This window comes from Pelophylax lessonae (genome assembly GCF_965119305.1).
Source record: "Pelophylax lessonae genome assembly, chromosome: 7".
NCBI classification, from domain to species: Eukaryota; Metazoa; Chordata; class Amphibia; order Anura; family Ranidae; genus Pelophylax; species Pelophylax lessonae.
The window spans coordinates 83169593-83188133 of NC_138774.1; the positions used below are offsets into that span (position 1 = coordinate 83169593).

The following is an 18541-nucleotide window of genomic DNA, read 5'->3' on the forward strand; positions in this document are numbered from 1 at the left end:
CAAGGTCCATAAAGACATGGATGCACGAGTTTGGGGTGGAGGAACTTGACTGGCCTGTTGAGTCTTGAACTCAACCTGATAGAACACCCATGGGATGAATTAGAGCGGAGACTGCGAGCCAGGCCTTCTTGTCCAACATCAGTGCCTGACCTCACAAATGCACTTCTGGAAGAATGGTCAAACATTCCCATAGACACTCTCCCTAAACCTTGTAGACAGCCTTCCCAGAAGAGTTGAAGCTGTTATAGCTGCAAAGGGTGGGCCAACTCAATATTGAACCCTACGGACTAAGACTGGGATGCCATTAAAGTTCATGTGCGTGTAAACGTGTAAAGGCAGGTGTCCCAATACTTTTATTAAATATATGTATTTCTATATATATATATATATATATATATATATATATATATATATTTCTTTCTTTGTGTGTGTGTGCATATATATATATATATATATATATATATTGTATATGTATCTATCTATATGTATATTATGTGTATACAGTAAACCCCCGCTCCATCGCGGTTCAGTTTTTGCGGTCCCGGTATATTGCGTTTTTTTTTTTGTAATGTTATTTTACTATATAAATCATTAAAAATGAAATATTTTTGTGTTTTCCATAGCTCTTGCTATGTCTCTCAATATCTTTTATGTGTTTAAATGAGTTCCTATTGTTTTAAAAGTGTGTTTAAAGACCTTAAAATGCTTTTACACGTACAGTGACAGTAAAAAAAACATGCCTACAATGCATTTTAATAGGGTTTTTCTATTTCGCAGATTTTCACTTTTCGCGGCTGGGTCCGGAACGTAACCCCCGCAATGGAGGGGGGTTTACTGTACTGTATAAAATGGAATTGCATGTATTGCACCTCTTTGTACCTTCTGTGTGTGTGTATATATATATATATATATATATATATATATATATATATATATATATATATATATATATATATATATATATATATATATACACACATACATATATATATATATATATATATATATATATATACACACATATATATATATATATATATATATATATATATATATATATATACACACACATATATATATATATACACAGATAGATAGCTGACCAGTGTGCTCCTCTCCGCACATGTATGTATGTGGTGCAGTGCTGAAGAGTGTCGGTGCTCCTCCTCCTCCTCCTCTCCTCCCTCCCATCCCCATCCTCCTCCCTCCCCGTCACCTCCATCCTCCCCGGCCCCTCCACCCAGACTCACCGATCGGAGGATTGGACGAGGTTGGCTCGGGCACAGGACTCCTCCCGGGGGTCGGATGTGCGCCCATCTCCTGCCTCTCGGGGAGCTGCCAGGCAGCGTGGGGTGCAGTTGGGGGGGCAGCAGGATGCCACTGGATGGAATCACGGAGCCGGGCGCTGGAGCTATGGATGGAGCCGCTTTTGCCCTTTGAATGCCCCCTCCGTGCCAGCTGCTTTCCTAAAGGCTGGAGGGGCGCTGATGCTGCAGGAGGGGCGGCCGGCGCTGGCACCAGGTTGGATGGCATGGCGCAGAGAGAGCCCAGCTGAAGGTAGGTGCAGCTCTGTGCCACACACCGCAGTGCCTACCTTCTAGTCTCTTCTTAGGCTCTGGTTGTCTCTTTATACCTGGTTTCCAGGCTAAGTTGTCTCTGATTTCTCAGGATGGCCGTCTCTCTCTGGATTTTGCATGTCTTGCTGCCAGGGTTGTGCCCTGAAAACATCTGTGGGTTTATGCTTTGGCAGTGTTTTTTTATTTTCCCCTTGGATTGTCTGTGGTCAGGTTGTCTCTTGATCTTCCCTATGCTGTCTTCTGGGTCCTAGGAGGGTTTAGCCTCTCTTAGAGTGCTCTGCATTGGGTTGTCTAGGCGGTCTCTGTCTCTTTCCCTTGGCTGTCTCTGACATTCCCTGCACGCAGATGATTGCTGACTCCATGTTGTGGCTGAGCCTGTCTCTGACTGCCCCTGTCCATGGTGCTGAACTGACAGAGCCTACCGATCAACACCAGGGACACTCATAGACAGTACAAGCAATTCAGCACCATGGACAGGGGTACCTATATACAATACCGACAATTCAGCACCATGGACAGGGGCACCTATATACAGTGCCGACAATTCAGGACCATGGACAGAGTCACAGCTATACATTATAGGCAATTCAAGACCATGGACAGAGGTACTCAAATACAGTACAGACAATTCAGGACCATGGACAGGGCTACCTATATACATCATAGGCAATTCAGGACCATGGACAGAGGTACCTATATACAGTATCTGTAATTCAGGACCATGGACAGAGGTACGTATAGTCATTATAGGCAATCCGGGACCATGTACAGGGCTACCTATATACAGTATAGGCAATTCAGGACCATGGACAGAGATACCTATATTCAATATAGGTATTCAGGACCATGGACAGGGGTACCTGTATACAGTATAGGCAATTCAGGACCATGGACAGTGGTACCTATTTGCAGTACCAGCAATTCAGCACTTGGACAGGGGTACCTATAGAGGCTGTCGGCAATTCAGCACCATGGCAAGGGCAGCGCCAACTGGTCAGCACCATGGGCAAGGGCAGTGCCAATGGGTCAGCATCATGGACTCAGACAGGCTTAGCTACAACATAGAACTCAGCACTCATCTAGATTTTGGCTACCTTTCCCAACACGCTAATGACATCCACTGCAAGTGTTTTCCACCAGGATGAAAGCAATGTCACCCCCATACATTTCACAGCCCTATGACATCAGATCATCCTATTCTAAGCACGACAGGGGTATCAGCAACATACAAGGTGCAGCCAGACAGGTAAACAGCATGCACCTTGAGCGACACAGCAGTGGCATACATGGCACTGGAGCTGGAACACATATGATGCATCCTTGAAAAATTCAGCAAGGTCCTTCTTATGGCTGACACACATGCATCAATTTTATCATTTGATTGAATCGATAAATGACTGAGAAGCCCTAACTTGCCTTGTCATCAACCAAAACTCAATATAGATCAGATGCAATTAGTCAGGGCAGAATATTATTATTGTTTTGCATCTATCAGCTGCAGTGAAATAGATCTCATTTGGAGATTTCATATGAAAATGCAGATGCGATTGATTACTCGTGATCATATCTTCCCCCTATTGATTGAAAACTGCCATTTTGTTATATTGATCAAATGGTGATTATAGATGGATTATTCTGATCAGAAGACAACGATAGGAAAAAAGTCATCATTTATCGATCCGTGTATGACCAGCGTTAGAAATGACATCTCCATATATGATACATACTGATCTGCTGAAAAGATACGAGACAAGAGTAAAATATCTCTGAATGTAGCAATGCATAATGAATTTCTGATAACAAATGCATAGAGCAGTCTTTTCACGAGTCAGCATCCTACATCAAACAGCATCCCACTAAGATGCCTCTTGCATCCCTGACACATGACACCAGCATAAATCTTACAGCCTTGACATATGTCACTGGCATACCAACAGCTAAGGCAAGAATTCTTATCAACAGATCCTCCATAGCTATATCTGACCAGCTCTATATATTCTGTAGCGATCCTGCGCTAATAGAGCTGCTGACACCCCATATATATATGCATCACATCATCTCCCAGGTATATATATATATATATATATATATCTCACTAGATCATAAGCCTTTACTGCTCTGTATGTCTCTGTAATAGATAATGTGAATGTATCGCTCAGATTTTGACATATTTTTATATTGTCTTCAGCATATTAATGGTTTGTTGTGGTCACGAGCTTGCAAACTAGTGGCAATCTGCCTGAAATGGCGAGCAGTTGTTCTCAAATAGTCATTAGGCGTTGAACTTCATTGCATATGTGTACACAAAATAAATGGGGTCTATTGCATCTGTTTACGTGTCCTGACAGCTATTGACAACGGCAATGTGCTTTAAAATAGATAGTTCTCTGTTGGTGTATCCCCACTCCCCCCTCCCCCTTACAAATATGTGTACTGGTTTCTGCATCTTGCAATTAAAACGGTGCATGGACAAATCTTAGGTTTGTCCCTTGTGTTTTCACACTACTAAATATCAAAAGAGAGTTATAATGATTAGAGTTGCAAGCATATGTAGAGAAATATGCTTTAATGATGTGATGGTAGTGAGCTCCCAAGTGTTGACTAAGTGCAATTACAAGCTTGGTGGTCACGAGTCGTAAAAGTGTTCCAGTGGTGAACCATACATTTTCTTTAAAGCAGTGCCATATGTAAAGAATAATTAGAACTGGCTGAAAGGCTCTCCTCACCCAAAGCAGACATTTTAGTCTCAAGAGGGAACTGTTGAATTGAACCATCCCCTGGGTTTTTTGGCTTAAATTGTGTATTCACCATGAAGCCATAATGAAGGTGCCACTGTCTCAGAGATGGATCCTCATGTTATTTGATTATGATAAAGAATCCATTGTGGGGGGGGGGGGGGTTGACACCATCATTTGATTTTGTTGGAATACTCAACTCTGGAGCTCTCAAAAGATTTAGTAGCCAGCATGTAATTTAGTATGCCAACACCTACACAACCCTAGGCTATAGGCTTTGAGCATGGATGACCATTAAGCATTGCTTGTAGCCATTGGCTCAGCTTAGGCATGATCAGAAGTGTGTCTCTCATCCATTTTGTGACTAGTATGGCCTGTTTGTCAGCTGTTTTGCTTCATGATATGGCAGTGTTGGTAAAGACATTAAGATATCTATCTTTTAAAGCACTGAGCAAGGAGCAGCTGTTTTTATTATGCTTAGGGAAATTTCTAAAACCATATTTTAGAATAGAGCCACGAGCTTCCTATAGTTTATTCACATCTTATCTAAGAAGGTTTTTAGTCTTCCAGGTTAGAGGATACCTAGAAGCAGTAAGTCAAAGTAAACTAACATTGCTTATTGTTCTAGAACAGCCTTTCTCCACTGGGGTTCCTACAGAGGTTGCTAGGGGTTCTCTAAGCAATGAGCAATGTCTGCCTCTCAGATAAGTAACCAAAATGCTCTTTTTAGCTATCTGTAAGGAGGGAATTCTTCCTTCTGACCAAAAATTAAAGAAGCACTCCTCCAGTGACCATCACACCAATGTTGCATGAACTGTAGCTAAAATATAGCAGAACTATATTTTTAAGGGTTCCTCCATGCTAAAAAAGGTTGGGAAGGGCCATATTAGAAATAATTCTGCTGTGCAATAACCAGTTTATACTTCTGTATAAATATCTTGTATCAGGGAACATAGTAAAATGAGCATGGCATTGCCAGTAACCACCAATCGGATTTCACCATTTAGCAGTTTAAATGAGCTAAAACCAAAAAAATTGATTTCTGATTGGTTGCTGCAAGTTATCACACTTTGCACAATGATCTTGCATGTGCTATAATAATTTGCAATAATGGTCATTATTATTAGCCCTGTGACTGTTATGTTCAGCTCTCTATGCTGCAAATAAAAGTCATCACGGTTAATAATGACTGTAATGGAACCGCAATCCCACAATGTGCTTGTGTGCTTCCGTCAGAATACCACTTCCTTCAGTCTTTAACATAGATATCAGATATTCTAGTTGCTCCCATACAAAACTAGCCGTGAATAGCTTGTAAAATGTCTGGAACATTTATTGAACAAACTCATACCAAATATATACCCCACCAGGTCAGGTGCCTGATTACATTATTATATGCAGATAGAATTGTGTACAGAAATATAACTAACATATCTAAGGAACAAACAACACAAACAGTATTCTACTTTCCCACTAGCAACTAATAGATGAGAGTGATTTAATTAACTTGAGCTAATTAACTAGCAGACTTGCCTTCATAGAGCTCATGAAGTACAATACACATTATTATAAGTGTAAACACAATCCACAGTAGACAATAGATGAGTTAATCAGCACAATCAACAATGTGTGGAAGACAGGTGGTTGAGCTGATGACATAGCATCGGCCATGAGTCTGACTGTGCAGAGCAGTCCCCTATTGGCAATAGGCAGCTAGGCCTTTAACATAGATCCTAGGCCTAGAGTCCCAGAGTCTGCGTGTCTTGGGGAGATGTGGACTTGAATCCAAAGTAACGCTACTCCAAGGATCCCCCAGCATACACCCCACAAAGAGCAGTGTTCCCTCAAAAGTCAGGGCTCATAGTCAATAGGCAAGAGGCTAGCCTGCAGTCCCCTCCAAAAGCCCCTGTCCTGAGTGAGTTTGTCACAATAACCATCATAACTGTGGGGTTTATTTACTAAAGGCAAATCCACTGTGCACTACAAGTGCACTTGGAAGTGTAGTCGCTGTAGATCTGAGGAGGACATGCAAGAAAAATAAAAAAAAAACAACATTTTCGCTTGCACATGTTTGAATGATAGAAATCAATAGAGCTTCCCCTCATTTCAGATCTTCCCCTCAGATCTACAGCGACCGCACTTCCAAGTTCACTTGCAGTTCACTTCCAAGTTCACTTGCAGTGCACTTGTGGCGCACAGTGATTTGCGATTATGGTAAGTTCCTTTTATGTTATAGGGGTAAGCTTAAAGAAGAATGTCTTCTAAGCATTACTTCCAATCAGTCATGGAACTTCAAAAAAAAAAAAAAAAATAGGAAGAAAGGATTGTTTAAAAGCACAGATGAATTTAAAAAATCTCACAAATTGGAGGTACTATAGTGAAACAAGCCAACTGTAAAAAGACAACATAATTTTACTACTGGGACAATCTATGCAGCCACAACTCAAGCAAAATCAAAAAGTAATTTTGTAAAACTTGTAAAATCCTATTATTGAATTTGGCTGTCGCTATTTATTTTACTAGTTTAATAAAAACACATTTTTTATCATATGTGCTCCACAGGGAAGATTTCCCTTCACTTTCTGCCCCCAGAGACACAGCGGGAAGTTTATGGAAATCTCTTTAAAGTCAGGGAAATGCCCCCCCCCCCCCCCACACTTATAGTGGTTGTAAAGATATTTTTTAATCCAATTTATAAACATGTTATACTTACCTGCTCTGTACAAGGGAATTGTACAGAGTGATCCCTTACCTCCTGTCTGCCTCCATGGCAAGCTGTGGGCATGCTCCCAAGCTGTGCTGTGTGCATCTATAGACACATACACTATATTACCAAAAGCATTGGGATGCCTGCCTTTACATGCACATGAACTTTATTGGTATCCTAGTCTTAGTCCATAGGGTTCGGTATTGAGTTGACCCACCTTTTGCAGCTATACTAGGTACAACTCTTCTGAGTAGGCTGTCCACAAGGTTTAGGAGTGTGTCTATGGGAATATTTGGCCATTCTTCCAGAAACGCATTTGTGAGGTCAAGCACTGATGTGGAGGAGAAGGCCAGTCAAGTCCCTGCACCCCAGACTCGCTGATCCATGTCTTTATCGCCATTGCTTTATGCACTGGTCCAAATCATTTGGTGGAGAGGAGTTGTTTTTCAGGGGTTGGGCTTGGCCCAATAGTTCCAGTGAATGGAACTCCTAAGGCATCAGCATACCAAGATATTTTGAACAATTTTATGCTCCCAAACTTAGTGGGAACAGTTTGGGGTGACCCCTTCCTGTTCCAACATGACTGCGCACCAGTGTGCAAAACAAGGTCCATAAAGACATGAATGAGCGAGTTTGGGGTGGAGAACTTGACTGCCTGCACAGAGTCCTAACCTCAACCCGATAGATCACCTTTGGGATGAATTAGAGCGGAGTCTGCGAGCCAGGCCTTCTCGTCCACATCAGTGCCTGATCTCACAAATGCACTTCTGGAAGAATGGTCAAATATTCCCATAGACACACTCCTAAACGTTGTGAACAGCTTTCCCAGAATAGTTGAAGCTCTGATAGCTGCAAAGGGTGGGCCAACTCAATATTGAACCCTACGGACTAAGACTGGGATGCCATTAAAATGTATGTGCGTGTAAATGCAGACATCCTAATACTTTTGTACATTGGGGTTCTGCCTTGCCCCCAGCTCCCAACTTACAGGATTTGATTGACAGCAGCAGGAGTCAATGGCTCCTGCTGCTGCTTCTGTGACCTGTGAATACAGTAAGAGAGTAGCTCAATGCATGGAACTTTGACCCCTGGAAAGGAATTGATTGGAAAATGGGAAATGTGGTGGTAAACAAGAATTATAATTGCCTAATATCTTCATTTTGTGTTCATTCTCTTTTCTCCTGCAGTGTATTTTACATTTTAATTTTACTTCTAAAGTGAAGCTCCACCCAAACAACTTTTTTTTGCATAGAGTGGGGTCACTGTCAATGTTCGGGTCACTGCCAGGTTTTCATTGCGGTCTGTGTCCTCATTGGGGAGATTAAAGCCTAGTACACACGGCTATTTTTTATTTTTTTTGCTCAACCCAGCTCAGGTCGGAGCCGCTGTACTAACAATCCCCGGGGGCGCGCACTGGCGGCAAATTCTGAAGGACGTCATACGAATTAAAGGAATTAGGGAATTAGTAAGGAATTAAATACTTACCTGGCTTCTCTTTCAATCCAACGATTTGCCAATCTGCAGCACCACTTCTTTCTTTTCCTGTATTCACGGAACACAGAGGTAGCATCGGGAGCCATTGGCTCCTACTGCTGTCAATCATATCCTGTGAGGAGGGAGCTGGGGGCAGGGCCGAGCCACACTGTGCTTGTCTATGGATGCATTGGATTGGGAGTCTGCCTGCACAGAGCACCTAAGTATGACCTGTTTATTATTTTAATTTAAAAAATACATTTAAAACTGCTTTAATTTGATTGAAATTCCCGCTGACCTTCAGAGATGCTTGAGAGAGAATGGGCCAGACTGTTAAAGAAGTTAAGATTTTAGCATATCACTACAGTTTCTTGCATCTTTCAATCTTCTTATAATTTAGATATGTGTTATTTATTGAAGGTAACCTCTGCTTATGTATTTTTTCATCCTATACTCACTTTGAATTGACCTAATTTGTGATAAGAACCTACCAGACTCCTACCTAATTTTGAGTAGACTGCCTCCGTAATATGTAATGCAATTATTGGTAATCATAATAGAAACAATAATATTATCACATAGTAAAAATTAGTGAGCATGAAAAACAATTCTGAGGTAGACTGGAAAGCTGTTCATAAAACCTAACATCAACTTTGGTTTATATTCTCTTGAATGAGAAGATAGATTATTTATTTATTTATATAAAATAAAAACTACAGGGATAGCCCTGCCGCTGCATTTTAATCAGCAGTGCTGTCTTCACACTCATTAAAGTCTTATATTAACAGGGAAAGGGAATGTATCTGTCTCTATGAGCTCCAGGGCAGTTTGGAGGTTGCAGGAAAATTACTGAGCAATGTTTCTCTAAATAAGATACTGCTATTAGAATCCTAACGACATTGGGTGAATTCAGTACAGCACTTTTATTTTAACATAGCCTGTGCCAATATTTTTCAAATTCAGTGTTTATTGAAAAAGGGAATAGGCATACAATACAATAGATCGCAATGGTACACGTCCAAACACAGTAGGTAAACAGGTAACAAGTCATGAAACAAAAACATACCTAAGGACTTATAATCTCACAGTGATAAACAGTATACGAGAGGTCAAAAGCGATCCGCGGGGCCCCGGCCTCCCAAAGAGGTCTCCCTCTCCACCGGCTTCTCTCAAATGGCAGGCATACAGAGATGATGAGGAACGAATCTGGTGACCTGATCGTCCCGCAGTCGTCGAGAGGTAGCTAGTGCACGTATGCCCAGGGGGAGGGAAATTTTCTAGAAGGGGGGTAGAGCAGGAGGAAGAGAAGGAGTACAGAACAGTAGGGGGGGTGGGGAAGTAGGGAGAGGAGAAGGAGAGAGAAGAAAAAAAAGGGGGGGGTTGAGAGAAAGGGGAGAGGGGGAAGGGTTAAGGGTAGAAAGGTGGGGGGGGGGGGAGATGGCCAACCTGATCGCCGGTAACAGGTTAGGCTATCAAATCATTGTATTCTGCTAAAAAACTGAACTCATGTCAGTAGTACCATCGTTTGAGGAACCTCTCTCTTGAGCCCCTTTTGGCCGCCACGAGATCTTCCATTTTGTTGATATTTGTTACTTTTCGCAACCACATTGCTACCGTGGGGGTGTGCGACTGTTTCCAGAGAAGAGGGATACAGCTCTTGGCCACCGTGAATAGGAGCGGCAGGATCGATTTCCGATAGGACGATCGTGGAAAGCTATTGTGGTGGAGGAGGAAGAGCGCAGAATTCAGAGTGAGGGCATGGTCCATGAATTTTTGAGAGAAAGGGGAGAGGGGGGAAGGGTTAAGGGTAGAAAGGTGGGGGGGAGATTCAGAGTGAGGGCATGGTCCATGAATTTTTGAGAGGAAGGGGAGAGGGGGAAGGGTTAAGGGTAGAAAGGTGGGGAAGAGATGGCCAACCTGATCGCCGGTAACAGGTTAGGCAATCAAATCTTTGTATTCTGTGGAAAAACTGAACTAATGCCAGTAGTACCATCGTTTGAGGAACCTCTCTCTTGAGCCCCTTTCGGCCACCACGAGATCTTCCATTTCGTTGATATTTGTTACTTTTCGCAACCACATTGCTACCGTGGGGGGCTGCGACTGTTTCCAGAGAAGAGGGATACAGCTCTTGGCCGCCGTGAATAGGAGCAGCAGGATCGATTTCCGAAAGGACAATCGCGGAAAGCTATCGTGGTGGAGGAGGAAGAGAGCAGGATTCAGAGTGAGGGCATTGTCCGTGAATTTTTGCGTACCTCAGCCCAAAAGGGTTGCAGGCGGCTGCAGGACCAGAAAATGTGGAGAAGAGATCCCACCTCTTCCCTGCAGCGCCAACAGAGATCAGAGCACGAGGGGAACATCTTGTGCAGCCTGGCCGGGTGTAATACCACCTGGTCAGGAACTTGTAGCCAGCCTCCTGATATTTGGAGCATGTAGAAGTCTTATAAGTGAAGAAGAAAATACGCTCCACCTGGTGGTCCGATAGAGAAAGCCCCATGTCCCTTTCCCAGCGGGTGAGGCACAGGGGTCTGAAAGAAGGCTCAGGGCTCGTCAGAAGACAATACAGCAAGGATACCGTGTGGCGCAATGGAGAGTTCGATGCAGAGATCTTCGAAAGGAGTGAGGCGTCTGACGAATGACGCCACAGGTGGTAAGGAGCCTGTGCCAATATTAATGAAATCTTTGCACCAGTTATGATATCAGTACCAACACATGTGGCAGATTTAGGTAGTTCCCACAGTTAGGATTGTTGCTTCAGCTGTAAAAGATAAAAAAGAATTACTACCAATTGACCATGGGCTAAGTCATCCATTGTCTTGACCCTTTTAGCTGCACAGCCAACAGCATCCTAGTTTGCAAAGGGCTAAGCATGCACTGAGGACTTCATAGACACTTCAGGCTCAGTGCCTCCCAACCTCCATTTGCCAAATTTGTGTACACCAACATTTGTTGTGCAGGGGAGGGAGGGAATTCTGAGTGCATGCAATGCTCTTGATGAATTCCCCAGGTTGTCTCCTTAAAATACAGCTATTAAACATATTATTACCATTTTCATTAGATGGAGTCTTCACTCTTTTCAAGAGTTATAGGTACCACTAGGATCTTTGGCATTCAACACCTCCAGGTGTGTCCTTGCAGCTCTGCAGGGATACTCTATTGTTGTAGCCACTTGGGGGAGAAACAGGCATCACTGTATAGTATGAGGTCCTACCTAAACAATCTGTTTAATTTATATCCAATCAGGTAGGCTCTCACACTATCTAATAAAATGGACAACGAATGTGCAATCAGATTGTAATGTGCATGACCAGCTTCAGCTTTAAAGAGCATATTGTTGAGACGGAAAGTAATGTAAGACTTGAGGGTAGTCCCTAGAGAGCCAGAAAGGAGGAATTTGTAGACAAGGTCCTAGGCAGTGACATCTAATGATGTCCTACAATATTACAGGATTTGGTGTTCCTAGAATATCAGGTTACTAACAGCTAGCAGATTAAATAAAGCAATGCCAGTATGTAAATCAAAAGCAGGCAGGTGGTGTCCCCTGCATTTGCCATAATAGATCTTCCCCAGGGCCATCTTACCGAATGGGCACGCTCGGCAGTTACCCGGGGGCCCCACCTGCCTAGTGACCCAGCCCCAGCCAAGGATTAGTCCCCGTTTCCCGTGTGCATCCCGCTGCCGAATTTAGCAGGTGGTAAGTGCCTCTCGGCCCTGTGCTGCTGTCAGGCCACTTGAGCTGTGGAGGGGGAGATCACAACTGCAGGAATGCCTGTCCACCTCCACAGGAACAGACACACACAGGACATTCAAGTCTGACTCCCATCCGTGTGTGTGTTCACCGGACCCAGCCGCCCAACTTGGAAGCTATCATTAGCCTGGCACTGCTGTACAAATAAATATCGCCTTATCGATAATTTGCATTTTTATTCTCGTGGGTGATTGATTGTCTAGGCAGGGCCCCAGTGCACTGCATTGCCCGGGGGCCTTTTATGCTCTTAAGATGGCACTGATCTTCCCACTGGACTAAAGTATAGTAATACCATAATCTACAATGTACTGTTAGCATGAGAATGTAACAATATAAATGGGCACAGTATCCTTTATACAGGCCTGGCTGGTGCTTCTGTTGTCCAGAGAAACCCCTGTCTCTTTTATTTCATGTGAGGCCTTCAGCTCTGCTAGCAGCTCCATCACGTACAATCAAGAATGAAGTGCTTTTTTATGTAAGTGCTCCAGCCATTGTAAGCTTTGTGTACATTGGATAATGGCGTAATGCATGGTTTTTAATAGGACTAATGCAACCGTGGTCACAAGCTATCTTCATACCGATGCTTGCTCTCGACCCTTCATATCACATTATATTTACTATATTACACTTACACAGAGTGATTACAGCTGCCATGTAGTCCATATACAGTGGATCCTTCACTGGCGCATCAGAAACAGTAAAAGCATTTTCTCTTTTAAGCATTATTGTGCTGAGGACATCTACCTCAATGCTCTATCTTGAGGATGGAGGTGGATGTTAAAAGTGAACTATTATTTCCTTTTTTTTTTATAAAGAGATCATTTAGCACCCACAGGATCTATTCCAACAAGCTGGAAAAATTCTGTGTGATTTGTAAGGGGTTGGAAGTGGTCTGTATCCTACAACTGGAAAGCCCTGCTTTGCATAATCTTTACAAGTTGACTTTAACTGAGTACAGTGCTTGCAAAGATTGGGAAACCTAAGGCAACCATATCTAATCTATCTCTGTTTGACTTTTATTTTTTGTTTATCTCTTAAATGATAACTGTATTTTTAAAATAAGCAACTTTACATGTCGATCTCCCTACCGCTGCCCTTCTCTCCCATTGCTTTGAAAGCTCTCATCTCGGCTCCATGCTACTGTCATCCTTCTGGTTTGCATTTTTGATTGGAGTTTTCTGGCAGAAAAAATACTAAACCTTCCTAAGTGTGCCTAAATGTGTACAAAAATGTTCAATATGATTTTATTTTTTTTGCCAATTTTGCCAAGCCCACTATGCATGGCGCCTTAGCCTGTCTTTAGTCTGCACTGTAACTACAGCATGCCTTTTCTGGAATATACATTTTTGCCTTTTTGATTTAATGTCTTCAGAGCCTGGAGCCTTAAATTATGCTTCTTGTGTTGTGTGCCACTAATGTAATCATGGGAGATCACAAATTGCTAGAAGAAGGCAACCCTTACATTGTTCAATTAAGTCCTGCATATTCCCCCATTACACAAGATTGTTTTTTTCCTCAATCCTGTTCTCTAGACATTTTTACTGTAGCAATCGATTTGCAGAAACTTTCAGATTTTTGCACTTTGTGATCTACTGTGACTGCATGTATGCATTGCAACATAACAGTAATTTTTTAAAGCTCCTGGTAGAAACACTGTATCAAAAGATATATGGAGCAGTCATCACCCTTGCTCCTTCTTTTTGTTCACAGATATAATGAAAACACTGAACAGAACAATGATTGCACTGACCTGGGCCGGTGATGACAGCTCCTAGAGCATAGGGACAGAAAAGGCAAAATTAGAAGATTAATTCCATCTCTCTCTCTTCTCTCTCTTCTCTCTTCTTTCATATTAAAGAATTCAGTAGCAAGATGTAACTATAAATATTCTTCTTCTCCCGTTGGGCCATAAAATAGATGTTTGTCTCTATTCAAGTAACATGATACACTGGGATTGGTTTACTAAAGGCAACTAGACTATGCACTTTGCAAAGTGTAGTAGCACTCTGTAAGTGAAATTGCTCCAAGGGCTTAGCAAATGAGGTAAAGCTTCACTTTGCAAAGAATACCCAATCACATGCATGGAAAATTAAAAAACAGCATTTTTGCTTGCACATGATTGGATGATGGAGGTCAGCAGAACTTCTGCTCATTTACTAAGCTGTGGAGCAACTACTCTTGCAAAGTGCATAGTCACTTTTCCTTTATTAAACAAACCTCCATTAGTCAACTTTGAATGAACAGACTGGCATGGATATTGCACTTATACTAAATTGAATTATCGGTTTTGGGTGGAGGTGGCCTTTGAGGCAATTTGGATCATGGTATTATGTTTTTTTTTCCTCTCTAGATCAGCCGTGGTTCTAAAAATACTTTCATTGAAGAAGGCTTTGGTCTTTTATAATCTAGGTGGCTATGTGGCTATTTAAACTTACACCAGTAAGTGGGAGTACCTAAGGCAAATCTGTACCACTGCTATATAGAGCATAGGATATATGTACTTGTCTTCCACTACTGAGCAAGTTAAAAACATATACAGCAACCATGCTTTGTGATCTGTTAGCCAGGTACCAAACTTTTGTGGAAGACAAGGGAAGTTTCATGTGTTCTCTCATACTTGGGGGTACAGGGCATTTCCTGGGCATGGCTAGTGGCTGAGGATATAAAGTGGCAGCATGTTGAGCAGGATACAAGTCTCTGCACCATATAAAATATACAGTAAAATGTTTTCTCAGAATGGGGAGAGTATGAGCTCAGCTAAAACAGGATTCCAGTTAAAAAATAAAAAACTTAATGAAAGCTAAAATAATAAACAATACTGGGGCTGTCTCCTACAATGCTTCTTTCCTGCTACTAGTCTCAGTCTTTAGGGTTTAATGACAACCAGCATCATTCAACCCACTTCCTCTGAGCCAAGGTTGTCATGGACCCACCCACAGCCTGTGAATGGACAGTGAATGACAAGTGATAAGCTGATTGGCTCCTGTTACTATTTCCCTCCCACTCTGAGCTCTGCTGTACAAGGACTGCAAAGGCCTAATACTTGTTAAAATGATTTGTGAATCTTTTTGCATTAAAAGAAAAAAAGTACAGACCATCATTATTGTGCCACAAATCAGCAGCAAAGATGGCCAGATCTGCGTGGCTACACTCGAGACCGGGACCAGACTGTGTATTCTTTAGGTGAGATTTATTTACAGTGAAACAAAATCCTTGCAAACACCAGCACACAGCAAACATGTAAATATAAGTGAATCAAAAAAAGCCAGTGACAGAATACCTGACTAATAACTAACAAACAGAATCCTAACTAACAATTAATTATTTAAAATGTATACGAAATGAGGAACACAGAGAAGCAGGGGAAAACTTAAGGTGCAGGGATGGGAAGGGGGAAACAAAACTGGCATCGGGAACAATGGGGAACAGGTGGAAGGCAACAGGGACAGGGTACAGAGTGCAAGGAAGGGACAGGAAAATGGCTAGCAGTGTCTGGCACCAAGCAAAACACGAGAGGCACTTAGTAAGGGAGGACCTAAATACCCTCCCAGAAGGCAGCATCAGGTGGAAACTGATTACTGAGGTCTGATGGCTGCTGGGAGAAACCCGCTGATGGACACTGGACACTGGAACCCAGGGAGCCACACTGGAACCCAGGGAACCACAGTGCCACTAGCAGGTAATCTCAGTCTTGATATACAGGCATACCCCACTTTTAGGTACACAATGGGACCAGAGCATGTATGTAAAATGAAAATGTAGTTAAAGTGAAGCAATACCTTTTTTCACTTCTCAATGCATGTAAATACATTAGCTCTATGGGAAATATTGGTCAGCTTGACATAGCACTGCTCCTGAACCATAAGTGACAGGGACACTAAACTTGGTGAGCACATTAGGGGGACCAGGACTATGAAATAGTAGATTACCTAGGCAAGCTGACCAACCCCAAAACTGGATATGCTGTAGTCCTGGGTCCCCGCTCTATGCTCCCCAAGTTTGGTGTCCCTGTCACTTATGGATCAGGAGCAGTGCCATGTCAAGCTGACCAAGATTTCCCATAGACGCCAATGTTAAATACCAGAAGCAGTGCCATGTCAAGGTAAGATTTCCCATAGACGCCAATGTTAAATACCAGAAGCAGTGCCATGTCAAGGTTAGATTTCCCATAGACGCCAATGTTAAAATCTGGGAACAGTTCTATGTCAAGCTGAACAAGATTTCCCATAGACACCAATGTTAAAAAAATTGGGAGCAGTGCCATGTCAAGCTGATTAAGATTTGCCATAGACGCCAATGTGTCTGTACTCCTCAATGTATGTAAAGTGGGGGTACGTAAAGCGGGGTATGCCTGTAAAGTGGTTGATTCACTAAAGACAAATAGACTGTGCACTTTTGAAAGTGCAGTTACACTCTGCAAATGCAGTTGCTCCAGAAATTAGTAAATGAGGGAGAGCTCTGCTGCCTTCCATCATCCAATCACGTGCAAGAAAAAATGCTGTTTTTTTTTTTAATTTTCCTTGCTCGTGTTTGTGTATTCTTTTTAAAGTGAAGCTTTACCTCATTTACCAAACTCTGGCGCAACTGCACTTGCAAAAGTGCACAGTCTATTTGCATTTAGTAAAGTGACCCCAATGTGTTTCTTTTATATCTGCCTGTTGTTTAGATCATTTATATCTGTTGTCCTCCATCTGAATTTGTTAGTTGCCTGGCTGTGTCTGAGTTTATTACTCTCTGAGCACCAGAAGAAACAGGGCACTGGATTAATTTTTTAAGGGTAACTGCAGTTGTCACTGGGCACACTGGCACTCCACAAAACAGGAACTACCCTCAGAAACAGAGCCCAATGTAATTTAATGATGAAATTGATTCAGAGAAAAATAAAACCAATGCACTTCAGAGGCCAAGGACAGTATCTTGACTGTGCTTAAGCAGACTCAGGTGAGCAGATACCAAATAAATATGGGATTTACTCCTTGGAACAGTTTCAGGAGGGCAGGTTACCCCCGTTTTAGTGAATGCAAAGAAGCTATTTTCTGAGACAATAATGCAGACCAAGTATGTAGCATGGGAAGCTGAAACTCAGTGACTTGGAACATATTGAACATTTGGATCATATAATAAGCATTTTAATAAGCAGAGGCCAGCAATGACAGCTTACATAATTCATTTGATACAGGTCTCTTTTAATATGATACTCCCTCAAGAGTATCACACCCGAGACAGAACTGTCACCTGTGCTAATGACACTTTGGGGTTGATTTACTAAAGGCAAATAGACTGCACACTTTGCAAAGTTCAGTTGCCGGGGGCAGAAGTCACGGAACTACAGGGGTTGTAATTGCAACCGGGCCCCATGCTCCAGGGGGGCTGTGCGGCTCCCCTGCACACCTGGAAAGGAGGGGTGGCGGGGGCAGCATGTAGAGAAATCACTGCCCTCCTTTTTCTTCCTGTAGCTGCAGGAGAAAAATGGAGGAGATTGGTTCCTCTGTATGTTGCACCCGCCACTCCTCCTATCCAGCTCACTTGTGTTTTGCTGTCTCTGGGCCCCTGTGTGCTCCCCTGGACCCCCCCCCCCACACTGTTTTACCCCCCCCCCCCCCACTGTGCTCTCTCCCCTCTCCTGCCGGCTGCTGCAGGGGATGTGTCACAATAGAGAACAAGGAAGGGATCGGCAAATATGTAATTTACCAGCTCCTTCCTTTTCTGAATGGACAGAGTCATAGTCAGTGACATTGTAAAAAAATAAAATAAAATGATAAAAAATATTACAATTTAAATACCAAAAAATAAAAACTACTGACACCAGTGGGTGAACTTCCAGGATCGCAAAGGTCACGCTTGCAACCGGGCCCTGGCATTCCACCACCGTGGGGAGGCCCCAAGATGGCAGGAAGGGGACCCACTGCAGAACTTGTGAAAGGGTCCTGCTGCGGGCCTGTAATAAAGGGCCCAGGAACGAGAGTAAAGGGCCCCAGGATCAGTGGGAAGAGCCCCAGGCTTGAAGGGAAGGGCCCCCGGCCAGGGGTCCGGGGGGCCCTTCATGGTTTCTTGCACTGGGGCCCTTAAGGTTCTAGTTACGCCTCTGGCAGTTGCTCCAGAGCTTAGTAAACAAGCAGATATCTGCTGGCTTCCTTAGCCAATCATGTGCAAGCAAAAATGCTGTTTTTGTAATTTCCCTTGCACGTGATTGGGTATTCTTTGCTAAGTGAAGCTTTACCTCATTTACTAAGCTCCAGAACAACTGCACTTTGAAAAGTACACAGTCTATTTGCCTTTAGTAAATCAACCCTTTTGGGTCAGT

At 42.8% G+C, this 18541-nt stretch overlaps 1 protein-coding gene across 2 annotated transcripts in view; it reads left to right on the plus strand.

The window, feature by feature from the left end:
- Positions 1–1221: 1221 nt before the first annotated feature.
- Positions 1222–18541, plus strand: part of LOC309560100 (leucine-rich repeat and fibronectin type III domain-containing protein 1-like) — a gene marked incomplete at its 3' end in the record, with an annotated part of 327508 nt that continues 310188 nt past the window's right edge. For both annotated transcript variants that reach the window (XM_082263629.1, XM_082263630.1), the window contains exon 1: positions 1222–1557. The remainder of the gene's footprint in view (positions 1558–18541) is intronic.